Source organism: Colletes latitarsis, chromosome 14, assembly GCF_051014445.1.
Source record: "Colletes latitarsis isolate SP2378_abdomen chromosome 14, iyColLati1, whole genome shotgun sequence".
NCBI classification, from domain to species: domain Eukaryota; kingdom Metazoa; phylum Arthropoda; class Insecta; order Hymenoptera; family Colletidae; genus Colletes; species Colletes latitarsis.
Genome location: NC_135147.1, coordinates 11,437,191 through 11,451,330, shown reverse-complemented (window position 1 = coordinate 11,451,330; position 14,140 = coordinate 11,437,191).

Below are 14,140 nucleotides of genomic sequence, written 5' to 3'. Positions count from 1 at the left end.
CCTAACCGGTGTTATCCTCTAAAATGTGGATCGAAACCAGGTTTAATTGACAGTTTCAGAGTGGTACCACATTACTACGTGATTCAAACCCGAAAAAACCCAGGTTCTGGCGAACAAGAATGCGATGAAGGCGGAATCATGAGCGAGATGCGGGCATAACCCAGTCCTAACCCAGACCTAACCGGTGTTATCCTCTAAAATGTGGATCGAAACCAGGTTTAATTCTCTGCTTCAGTGTGGTACCACATTACTACGTGATTCAAACCCGAAAAAACCCAGGATCTGGCCAACAAGTATGCGAAGAAGGCAAAATCATGAGCCAGATGCGGGCATAACCCAGTCCTAACCCAGACCTAACCGGTTTTATCCTCTAAAATATTGATCGAAACATCGTTTAATTGTCTGTTTCAGTGTGGTACCACAATACTGCGTGATTCAAACAGGAAAAAACCCAGGATCTACCCACAAGCATGCGAACAAGGCAAAATCATGTACCAGATGCGGGCATAACGCAGACCTAACCGGTGTTATCCTCTAAAATATTGATCGAAACATCGTTTATTTGTCTGTTGCAGTGTGGTACCACATTACTACGTGATTCAAACCAGAAAAAAACCCAGGATCTGACCAACAAGCATGCGAAGAAAGCAAAATCATGTGCCAGATGCGGGCATAACCCAGATCTAACCCAGACCTAACCGGTGTTATCCTCTAAAATGTTGATCGAAACCAGGTTTAATTGACTGTTTCAATGTAGTACCACATTACTGCGTGTTTCAAACAGGAAAAAACCCAGGATCTATCCAACAAGCATGCGAACAAGGCAAAATCATGTACCAGATGCGGGCATAATCCAGACCTAACCGGTTTTATCCTCTAAAATATTGATCGAAACCAGGTTTAATTGACTGTTTCAATGTAGTACCACATTACTGCGTGATTCAAACAGGAAAAAACCCAGGATCTATCCAACAAGTATATGAAAAATGCAAAATCATGAGCCAGTTGGGGGCATAACCAAGACCTAACCCAGATCTTACCGGTGATATCTTCTAAAATATAGATCGAAATCAGGCTTAATTGACTGCTTCAGTGTGGTATGACACTACTACATGATTCAAACCCGAAAAAAACCCAGGATTTGTCCAACAAGTATGCGAAAAAGGCAAAATCATGAGCCAGATGCGGACATATCCCATGCCTATCCCAGACCTGACCGGTGTTATCCTATAAAATGTGGATCGAATCCAGGTTTTATTGACTGTTACTGTGTGGTACCACATTACTACGTGATTCAAACCCCAAAAACCCAGGATCTGGCCAACAAGTATGCGAAGAAGGCAAAATCATGAGCCAGATGCGGGCATAACCCAGTCCTAACCCAGACCTAACCGGTGTTATCCTCTAAAATGTGGATCGAAACCAGGTTTAATTGACTGTTTCAGTGTGGTACCACATTACTACGTGATTCAAACCAGAAAAAACCCAGGTTCTGGCGAACAAGAATGCGATGAAGGCAGAATCATGAGCGAGATGCGGGCATAACCCAGTCCTAACCCAGACCTAACCGGTGTTATCCTCTAAAATGTGGATCGAATCCAGGTTTTATTGTCTGTTACTGTGTGGTACCACATTACTACGTGATTCAAACCCCAAAAACCCAGGATCTGGCCAACAAGTATACGAAGAAGGCAAAATCATGAGCCAGATGCGGGCATAACCCAGTCCTAACCCAGACCTAACCGGTGTTATCCTCTTAAATGTGGATCGAAACCAGGTTTAATTGACTGTTTCAGTGTGGTACCACATTACTACGTGATTCAAACCCGAAAAAACCCAGGATCTGGCCAACAAGTATGCGAAGAAGGCAAAATCATGAGCCAGATGCGGGCATAACCCAGTCCTAACCCAGACCTAACCGGTGTTATCCTCTAAAATATTGTTCGAAATCAGGTTTAATTGACTGTTTCAGTGCGGTATCACATTACTACGTGATTCAAACCAGGGAAAACCAAGGATCTGGCCAACAAGTATGCGGAAAAGTCAAAATCAAGAGCCAGATGCGGGCATAACCCAGACCTAACCGGTGTTATCCTCTAAAATGTGGATCGAAACCTCGTTTAATTGTCTGTTTCAGTGTGGTACCACATTACTACGTGATTCAAACCAGAAAAAAACCCAGGATCTGGCCAACAAGCATGCGAAGAAGGCAAAATCATGTGCCAGATGCGGGCATAACCCAGACCTAACCCAGACCTAACCGGTGTTATCCTCTAAAATGTGGATCGAAACCAGGTTTAATTGTCTGTTTCAGTGTGGTACCACATTACTACGAGATTCAAACCCGAAAAAACCCAGGTTCTGGCGAACAAGAATGCGATGAAGGCAGAATCATGAGCCAGATACGGACATGACCCATACCTATTCCAGACCTAACCGGTGTTATCCTATAAAATGTGGATCGAAACCAGGTTTAATTGACTGTTTCAGAGTGGTACCACATTACTACGTGATTCAAACCCGAAAAAACCCAGGTTCTGGCGAACAAGAATGCGATGAAGGCAGAATCATGAGCGAGATGCGGGTATAACCCGATCCTAACCCAGACCTAACCGGTGTTATCCTCTAAAATGTGGATCGAAACCAGGTTTAATTGTCTGTTTCAGTGTGGTACCACATTACTACGTGATTCAAACCCGAAAAAGCCCAGGATCTGGCCAACAAGAATGCGAAGAAGGCAAAATCATGAGCCAGATGCGGGCATAACCCAGTCCTAACCCAGACCTAACCGGTGTTATCTTCTAAAATATTGATCGAAACCAGGTTTAATTGACTGTTTCAGTGCGGTATCACATTACTACGTGACTCCATCCAGGGAAAACCAAGGATCTGGCCAACAAGTATGCGGAAAAGACAAAATCAAGAGCCAGATGCGGGCATCACCCAGACCTAACCGGTGTTATCCTCTAAAATATTGATCGAAACCTCGTTTAATTGTCTGTTTCAGTGTGGTACCACATTACTACGTGATTCAAACCAGAAAAAACCCAGGATCTGGCCAACAAGCATGCGAAGAAGGCAAAATCATGTGCCAGATGCGGGCATAACCCAGACCTAACCCAGACCTAACCGGTGTTATCCTCTAAAATGTGGATCGAAACCAGGTTTAGTTGTCTGTTTCAGTGTGGTACCACATTACTACGTGATTCAAACCCGAAAAACCCCAGGTTCTGGCGAACAAGAATGCGATGAAGGCAGAATCATGAGCCAGATACGGACATAACCCATACCTAACCCAGACCTAACCGGTGTTATCCTCTAAAATGTGGATCGAAACCAGGTTTAATTGTCTGTTCCAGTGTGGTACCACATTACTACGTGATTCAAACCCGAAAAAACCCAGGATCTGGCCAACAAGAATGCGAAGAAGGCAAAATCATGAGCCAGATGCGGGCATAACCCAGTCCTAACCCAGACCTAACCGGTGTTATCTTCTAAAATATTGATCGAAACCAGGTTTAATTGACTGTTTCAGTGCGGTATCACATTACTACGTGACTCAAACCAGGGAAAACCAAGGATCTGGCCAACAAGTATGCGGAAAAGTCAAAATCAAGAGCTAATGCGGGCGTAACCCAGACCTAACCGGTGTTATCCTCTAAAATATTGACCGAAACCTCGTTTAATTGATTGTTTCAGTGCGGTATCACATTACTACATGATTCAAACCAGAAAAAACCCAGGATCTGGCCAACAAGAATGCGAAGAAGGCAAAATCATGAGCCAGATGCGGGCATAACCCAGACCTAACCCAGACCTAACCGGTGTTATCTTCTAAAATATTGATCGAAACCAGGTTTAATTGACTGTTTCAGTGCGGTATCACATTACTACGTGACTCAAACCAGGGAAAACCAAGGATCTGGCCAACAAGTATGCGGAAAAGTCATAATCAAGAGCCAGATGCGGGCGTAACCCAGACCTAACCGGTGTTATCCTCTAAAATATTGCCCGAAACCTCGTTTAATTGTCTGTTTCAGTGTGGTACCACATTACTACGTGATTCAAACCAGAAAAAAACCCAGGATCTGGCCAACAAGCATGCGAAGAAGGCATAATCATGTGCCAGATGCGGGCATAACCCTGATCTAACCCAGACCTAACCGGTGTTATCCTCTAAAATGTGGATGGAAACCAGGTTTAATTGACTGTTTCAGAGTGGTACCACATTACTACGCGATTCAGACCCGAAAAAACCCAGGTTCTGGCGAACAAGAATGCGATGAAGGCAGAATCATGAGCGAGATGCGGGCATAACCCAGACCTAACCCAGACCTAACCGGTGTTATCCTCTAAAATGTGGATCGAAACCAGGTTTAATTGACTGTTTCAGTGTGGTACCACATTACTACGTGATTCAAACCCGAAGAAACCCAGGTTCTGGCGAACAAGAATGCGGTGAAGGCAGAATCATGAGCGAGATGCGGGCATAACACAGATCTAACCCAGACCTAACCGGTGTTATCCTCTAAAATGTGGATCGAAACCAGGTTTAATTGACTGTTTCAGTGTGGTACCACATTACTACGTGATTCAAACCCGAAGAAACCCAGGTTCTGGCGAACAAGAATGCGGTGAAGGCAGAATCATGAGCGAGATGCGGGCATAACCCAGATCTAACCCAGACCTAACCGGTGTTATCCTCTAAAATATTGATCGAAACCAGGTTTAATTGATTGTTTCAGTGCGGTACCACATTACTACATGATTCAAACCAGGGAAAACCAAGGATCTGGCCAACAAGTATGCGGAAAAGTCAAAATCAAGAGCCAGATGCGGGCATAACCCAGACCTAACCGGTGTTATCCTCTAAAATATTGATCGAAACCTCGTGTAATTGGCTGTTCCAGTGTGGTACCACATTACTACGTGATTCAAACCAGAAAAAACCCAGGATCTGGCCAACAAGCATGCGAAGAAGGCAAATCATGAGCCAGATGCGGACATAACCCATGCCTATCCCAGACCTAACCGGTGTTATCCTATAAAATGTGGATCGAATCCAGGTTTTATTGACTGTTACTGTGTGGTACCACATTACTACGTGATTCAAACCCCAAAAACCCAGGATCTGGCCAACAAGTATGCGAAGAAGGCAAAATCATGAGCCAGATGCGGGCATAACCCAGTCCTAACCCAGACCTAACCGGTGTTATCCTCTAAAATGTGGATCGAAACCAGGTTTAATTGACTGTTTCAGTGTGGTACCACATTACTACGTGATTCAAACCAGAAAAAACCCAGGTTCTGGCGAACAAGAATGCGATGAAGGCAGAATCATGAGCGAGATGCGGGCATAACCCAGTCCTAACCCAGACCTAACCGGTGTTATCCTCTAAAATGTGGATCGAATCCAGGTTTTATTGTCTGTTACTGTGTGGTACCACATTACTACGTGATTCAAACCCCAAAAACCCAGGATCTGGCCAACAAGTATACGAAGAAGGCAAAATCATGAGCCAGATGCGGGCATAACCCAGTCCTAACCCAGACCTAACCGGTGTTATCCTCTTAAATGTGGATCGAAACCAGGTTTAATTGACTGTTTCAGTGTGGTACCACATTACTACGTGATTCAAACACGAAAAAACCCAGGTTCTGGCGATCAAGAATGCGATGAAGGCAGAATCATGAGCGAGATGCGGGCATAACCCAGTCCTAACCCAGACCTAACCGGTGTTATCCTCTAAAATGTGGATCGAAACCAGATTTAATTGTCTGTTTCAGTGTGGTACCACATTACTACGTGATTCAAACCCGAAAAAACCCAGGATCTGGCCAACAAGTATGCGAAGAAGGCAAAATCATGAGCCAGATGCGGGCATAACCCAGTCCTAACCCAGACCTAACCGGTGTTATCCTCTAAAATATTGTTCGAAATCAGGTTTAATTGACTGTTTCAGTGCGGTATCACATTACTACGTGATTCAAACCAGGGAAAACCAAGGATCTGGCCAACAAGTATGCGGAAAAGTCAAAATCAAGAGCCAGATGCGGGCATAACCCAGACCTAACCGGTGTTATCCTCTAAAATGTGGATCGAAACCTCGTTTAATTGTCTGTTTCAGTGTGGTACCACATTACTACGTGATTCAAACCAGAAAAAACCCAGGTTCTGGCGAACAAGAATGCGATGAAGGCAGAATCATGAGCGAGATGCGGGCATAACCCAGTCCTAACCCAGACCTAACCGGTGTTATCCTCTAAAATGTGGATCGAATCCAGGTTTTATTGTCTGTTACTGTGTGGTACCACATTACTACGTGATTCAAACCCCAAAAACCCAGGATCTGGCCAACAAGTATGCGAAGAAGGCAAAATCATGAGCCAGATGCGGGCATAACCCAGTCCTAACCCAGACCTAACCGGTGTTATCCTCTAAAATGTGGATCGAAACCAGGTTTAATTGACTGTTTCAGTGTGGTACCACATTACTACGTGATTCAAACCAGAAAAAACCCAGGTTCTGGCGAACAAGAATGCGATGAAGGCAGAATCATGAGCGAGATGCGGGCATAACCCAGTCCTAACCCAGACCTAACCGGTGTTATCCTCTAAAATGTGGATCGAATCCAGGTTTTATTGTCTGTTACTGTGTGGTACCACATTACTACGTGATTCAAACCCCAAAAACCCAGGATCTGGCCAACAAGTATACGAAGAAGGCAAAATCATGAGCCAGATGCGGGCATAACCCAGTCCTAACCCAGACCTAACCGGTGTTATCCTCTTAAATGTGGATCGAAACCAGGTTTAATTGACTGTTTCAGTGTGGTACCACATTACTACGTGATTCAAACACGAAAAAACCCAGGTTCTGGCGATCAAGAATGCGATGAAGGCAGAATCATGAGCGAGATGCGGGCATAACCCAGTCCTAACCCAGACCTAACCGGTGTTATCCTCTAAAATGTGGATCGAAACCAGATTTAATTGTCTGTTTCAGTGTGGTACCACATTACTACGTGATTCAAACCCGAAAAAACCCAGGATCTGGCCAACAAGTATGCGAAGAAGGCAAAATCATGAGCCAGATGCGGGCATAACCCAGTCCTAACCCAGACCTAACCGGTGTTATCCTCTAAAATATTGTTCGAAATCAGGTTTAATTGACTGTTTCAGTGCGGTATCACATTACTACGTGATTCAAACCAGGGAAAACCAAGGATCTGGCCAACAAGTATGCGGAAAAGTCAAAATCAAGAGCCAGATGCGGGCATAACCCAGACCTAACCGGTGTTATCCTCTAAAATGTGGATCGAAACCTCGTTTAATTGTCTGTTTCAGTGTGGTACCACATTACTACGTGATTCAAACCAGAAAAAAACCCAGGATCTGGCCAACAAGCATGCGAAGAAGGCAAAATCATGTGCCAGATGCGGGCATAACCCAGACCTAACCCAGACCTAACCGGTGTTATCCTCTAAAATGTGGATCGAAACCAGGTTTAATTGTCTGTTTCAGTGTGGTACCACATTACTACGAGATTCAAACCCGAAAAAACCCAGGTTCTGGCGAACAAGAATGCGATGAAGGCAGAATCATGAGCCAGATACGGACATGACCCATACCTATTCCAGACCTAACCGGTGTTATCCTATAAAATGTGGATCGAAACCAGGTTTAATTGACTGTTTCAGAGTGGTACCACATTACTACGTGATTCAAACCCGAAAAAACCCAGGTTCTGGCGAACAAGAATGCGATGAAGGCAGAATCATGAGCGAGATGCGGGTATAACCCGATCCTAACCCAGACCTAACCGGTGTTATCCTCTAAAATGTGGATCGAAACCAGGTTTAATTGTCTGTTTCAGTGTGGTACCACATTACTACGTGATTCAAACCCGAAAAAGCCCAGGATCTGGCCAACAAGAATGCGAAGAAGGCAAAATCATGAGCCAGATGCGGGCATAACCCAGTCCTAACCCAGACCTAACCGGTGTTATCTTCTAAAATATTGATCGAAACCAGGTTTAATTGACTGTTTCAGTGCGGTATCACATTACTACGTGACTCCAACCAGGGAAAACCAAGGATCTGGCCAACAAGTATGCGGAAAAGACAAAATCAAGAGCCAGATGCGGGCATCACCCAGACCTAACCGGTGTTATCCTCTAAAATATTGATCGAAACCTCGTTTAATTGTCTGTTTCAGTGTGGTACCACATTACTACGTGATTCAAACCAGAAAAAACCCAGGATCTGGCCAACAAGCATGCGAAGAAGGCAAAATCATGTGCCAGATGCGGGCATAACCCAGACCTAACCCAGACCTAACCGGTGTTATCCTCTAAAATGTGGATCGAAACCAGGTTTAGTTGTCTGTTTCAGTGTGGTACCACATTACTACGTGATTCAAACCCGAAAAACCCCAGGTTCTGGCGAACAAGAATGCGATGAAGGCAGAATCATGAGCCAGATACGGACATAACCCATACCTAACCCAGACCTAACCGGTGTTATCCTCTAAAATGTGGATCGAAACCAGGTTTAATTGTCTGTTCCAGTGTGGTACCACATTACTACGTGATTCAAACCCGAAAAAACCCAGGATCTGGCCAACAAGAATGCGAAGAAGGCAAAATCATGAGCCAGATGCGGGCATAACCCAGTCCTAACCCAGACCTAACCGGTGTTATCTTCTAAAATATTGATCGAAACCAGGTTTAATTGACTGTTTCAGTGCGGTATCACATTACTACGTGACTCAAACCAGGGAAAACCAAGGATCTGGCCAACAAGTATGCGGAAAAGTCAAAATCAAGAGCTAATGCGGGCGTAACCCAGACCTAACCGGTGTTATCCTCTAAAATATTGACCGAAACCTCGTTTAATTGATTGTTTCAGTGCGGTATCACATTACTACATGATTCAAACCAGAAAAAACCCAGGATCTGGCCAACAAGAATGCGAAGAAGGCAAAATCATGAGCCAGATGCGGGCATAACCCAGACCTAACCCAGACCTAACCGGTGTTATCTTCTAAAATATTGATCGAAACCAGGTTTAATTGACTGTTTCAGTGCGGTATCACATTACTACGTGACTCAAACCAGGGAAAACCAAGGATCTGGCCAACAAGTATGCGGAAAAGTCATAATCAAGAGCCAGATGCGGGCGTAACCCAGACCTAACCGGTGTTATCCTCTAAAATATTGCCCGAAACCTCGTTTAATTGTCTGTTTCAGTGTGGTACCACATTACTACGTGATTCAAACCAGAAAAAAACCCAGGATCTGGCCAACAAGCATGCGAAGAAGGCATAATCATGTGCCAGATGCGGGCATAACCCTGATCTAACCCAGACCTAACCGGTGTTATCCTCTAAAATGTGGATGGAAACCAGGTTTAATTGACTGTTTCAGAGTGGTACCACATTACTACGCGATTCAGACCCGAAAAAACCCAGGTTCTGGCGAACAAGAATGCGATGAAGGCAGAATCATGAGCGAGATGCGGGCATAACCCAGACCTAACCCAGACCTAACCGGTGTTATCCTCTAAAATGTGGATCGAAACCAGGTTTAATTGACTGTTTCAGTGTGGTACCACATTACTACGTGATTCAAACCCGAAGAAACCCAGGTTCTGGCGAACAAGAATGCGGTGAAGGCAGAATCATGAGCGAGATGCGGGCATAACACAGATCTAACCCAGACCTAACCGGTGTTATCCTCTAAAATGTGGATCGAAACCAGGTTTAATTGACTGTTTCAGTGTGGTACCACATTACTACGTGATTCAAACCCGAAGAAACCCAGGTTCTGGCGAACAAGAATGCGGTGAAGGCAGAATCATGAGCGAGATGCGGGCATAACCCAGATCTAACCCAGACCTAACCGGTGTTATCCTCTAAAATATTGATCGAAACCAGGTTTAATTGATTGTTTCAGTGCGGTATCACATTACTACATGATTCAAACCAGGGAAAACCAAGGATCTGGCCAACAAGTATGCGGAAAAGTCAGAATCAAGAGCCAGATGCGGGCATAACCCAGACCTAACCGGTGTTATCCTCTAAAATATTGATCGAAACCTCGTGTAATTGGCTGTTCCAGTGTGGTACCACATTACTACGTGATTCAAACCAGAAAAAACCCAGGATCTGGCCAACAAGCATGCGAAGAAGGCAAATCATGAGCCAGATGCGGACATAACCCATGCCTATCCCAGACCTAACCGGTGTTATCCTATAAAATGTGGATCGAATCCAGGTTTTATTGACTGTTACTGTGTGGTACCACATTACTACGTGATTCAAACCCCAAAAACCCAGGATCTGGCCAACAAGTATGCGAAGAAGGCAAAATCATGAGCCAGATGCGGGCATAACCCAGTCCTAACCCAGACCTAACCGGTGTTATCCTCTAAAATGTGGATCGAAACCAGGTTTAATTGACTGTTTCAGTGTGGTACCACATTACTACGTGATTCAAACCAGAAAAAACCCAGGTTCTGGCGAACAAGAATGCGATGAAGGCAGAATCATGAGCGAGATGCGGGCATAACCCAGTCCTAACCCAGACCTAACCGGTGTTATCCTCTAAAATGTGGATCGAATCCAGGTTTTATTGTCTGTTACTGTGTGGTACCACATTACTACGTGATTCAAACCCCAAAAACCCAGGATCTGGCCAACAAGTATACGAAGAAGGCAAAATCATGAGCCAGATGCGGGCATAACCCAGTCCTAACCCAGACCTAACCGGTGTTATCCTCTTAAATGTGGATCGAAACCAGGTTTAATTGACTGTTTCAGTGTGGTACCACATTACTACGTGATTCAAACACGAAAAAACCCAGGTTCTGGCGATCAAGAATGCGATGAAGGCAGAATCATGAGCGAGATGCGGGCATAACCCAGTCCTAACCCAGACCTAACCGGTGTTATCCTCTAAAATGTGGATCGAAACCAGATTTAATTGTCTGTTTCAGTGTGGTACCACATTACTACGTGATTCAAACCCGAAAAAACCCAGGATCTGGCCAACAAGTATGCGAAGAAGGCAAAATCATGAGCCAGATGCGGGCATAACCCAGTCCTAACCCAGACCTAACCGGTGTTATCCTCTAAAATATTGTTCGAAATCAGGTTTAATTGACTGTTTCAGTGCGGTATCACATTACTACGTGATTCAAACCAGGGAAAACCAAGGATCAGGCCAACAAGTATGCGGAAAAGTCAAAATCAAGAGCCAGATGCGGGCATAACCCAGACCTAACCGGTGTTATCCTCTAAAATGTGGATCGAAACCTCGTTTAATTGTCTGTTTCAGTGTGGTACCACATTACTACGTGATTCAAACCAGAAAAAAACCCAGGATCTGGCCAACAAGCATGCGAAGAAGGCAAAATCATGTGCCAGATGCGGGCATAACCCAGACCTAACCCAGACCTAACCGGTGTTATCCTCTAAAATGTGGATCGAAACCAGGTTTAATTGTCTGTTTCAGTGTGGTACCACATTACTACGAGATTCAAACCCGAAAAAACCCAGGTTCTGGCGAACAAGAATGCGATGAAGGCAGAATCATGAGCCAGATACGGACATGACCCATACCTATTCCAGACCTAACCGGTGTTATCCTATAAAATGTGGATCGAAACCAGGTTTAATTGACTGTTTCAGAGTGGTACCACATTACTACGTGATTCAAACCCGAAAAAACCCAGGTTCTGGCGAACAAGAATGCGATGAAGGCAGAATCATGAGCGAGATGCGGGTATAACCCGATCCTAACCCAGACCTAACCGGTGTTATCCTCCAAAATGTGGATCGAAACCAGGTTTAATTGTCTGTTTCAGTGTGGTACCACATTACTACGTGATTCAAACCCGAAAAAGCCCAGGATCTGGCCAACAAGAATGCGAAGAAGGCAAAATCATGAGCCAGATGCGGGCATAACCCAGTCCTAACCCAGACCTAACCGGTGTTATCTTCTAAAATATTGATCGAAACCAGGTTTAATTGACTGTTTCAGTGCGGTATCACATTACTACGTGACTCAAACCAGGGAAAACCAAGGATCTGGCCAACAAGTATGCGGAAAAGTCAAAATCAAGAGCTAATGCGGGCGTAACCTACACCTAACCGGTGTTATCCTCTAAAATATTGACCGAAACCTCGTTTAATTGTCTGTTTCAGTGTGGTACCACATTACTACGTTATTCAAACCAGAAAAAAACCCAGGATCTGGCCAACAAGCATGCGAAGAAGGCATAATCATGTGCCAGATGCGGGCATAACCCAGACCTAACCCAGACCTAACCGGTGTTATCCTCTAAAATGTGGATCGAATCCAGGTTTTATTGTCTGTTACTGTGTGGTACCACATTACTACGTGATTCAAACCCCAAAAACCCAGGATCTGGCCAACAAGTATACGAAGAAGGCAAAATCATGAGCCAGATGCGGGCATAACCCAGTCCTAACCCAGACCTAACCGGTGTTATCCTCTAAAATGTGGATCGAAACCAGGTTTAATTGACTGTTTCAGTGTGGTGCCACATTACTACGTGATTCAAACCCGAAAAAACCCAGGTTCTGGCGAACAAGAATGCGATGAAGGCAGAATCATGAGCGAGATGCGGGCATAACCCAGTCCTAACCCAGACCTAACCGGTGTTATCCTCTAAAATATTGATCGAAACCTCGTTTAATTGTCTGTTCCAGTGTGGTACCACATTACTACGTGATTCAAACCAGAAAAAAACCCAGGATCTGGCTAACAAGCATGCGAAGAAGGCAAAATCATGTGCCAGATGCGGGCATAACCCAGTCCTAACCCAGACCTAACCGGTGTTATCTTCTAAAATATTGATCGAAACCAGGTTTAATTGACTGTTACTGTGTGGTACCAAATTACTACGTGATTCAAACCAGAAAAAACCCAGGATCTGGCCAACAAGCATGCGAAGAAGGCAAAATCATGAGCCAGATGCGGGCATAACCCAGTCCTAACCCAGACCTAACCGGTGTTATCCTCTAAAATGTGGATCGAAACCAGGTTTAATTGTCTGTTTCAGTGTGGTACCACATTACTACGTGATTCAAACCCGAAAAAACCCAGGATCTGGCCAACAAGTATGCGAAGAAGGCAAAATCATGAGCCAGATGCGGGCATAACCCAGTCCTAACCCAGACCTAACCGGTGATATCCTCTAAAATATTGTTCGAAACCAGGTTTAATTGACTGTTTCAGTGCGGTATCACATTACTACGTGATTCAAACCAGGGAAAACCAAGGATCTGGCCAACAAGTATGCGGAAAAGTCAAAATCAAGAGCCAGATGCGGGCATAACCCAGACCTAACCGGTGTTATCCTCTAAAATGTGCATCGAAACCTCGTTTAATTGTCTGTTTCAGTGTGGTACCACATTACTACGTGATTCAAACCAGAAAAAACCCAGGATCTGGCCAACAAGCATGCGAAGAAGGCAAAATCATGTGCCAGATGCGGGCATAACCCAGACCTAACCCAGACCTAACCGGTGTTATCCTCTAAAATGTGGATCGAAACCAGGTTTAATTGTCTGTTTCAGTGTGGTACCACATTACTACGAGATTCAAACCCGAAAAAACCCAGGTTCTGGCGAACAAGAATGCGATGAAGGCAGAATCATGAGCCAGATACGGACATGACCCATACCTATTCCAGACCTAACCGGTGTTATCCTATAAAATGTGGATCGAAACCAGGTTTAATTGACTGTTTCAGAGTGGTACCACATTACTACGTGATTCAAACCAGAAAAAACCCAGGATCTGGCCAACAAGAATGCGAAGAAGGCAAAATCATGAGCCAGATGCGGGCATAACCCAGTCCTAACCCAGACCTAACCGGTGTTATCTTCTAAAATATTGATCGAAACCAGGTTTAATTGACTGTTTCAGTGCGGTATCACATTACTACGTGACTCAAACCAGGGAAAACCAAGGATCTGGCCAACAAGTATGCGGAAAAGTCATAATCAAGAGCCAGATGCGGGCGTAACCCAGACCTAACCGGTGTTATCCTCTAAAATATTGCCCGAAACCTCGTTTAATTGTCTGTTTCAGTGTGGTACCACATTACTA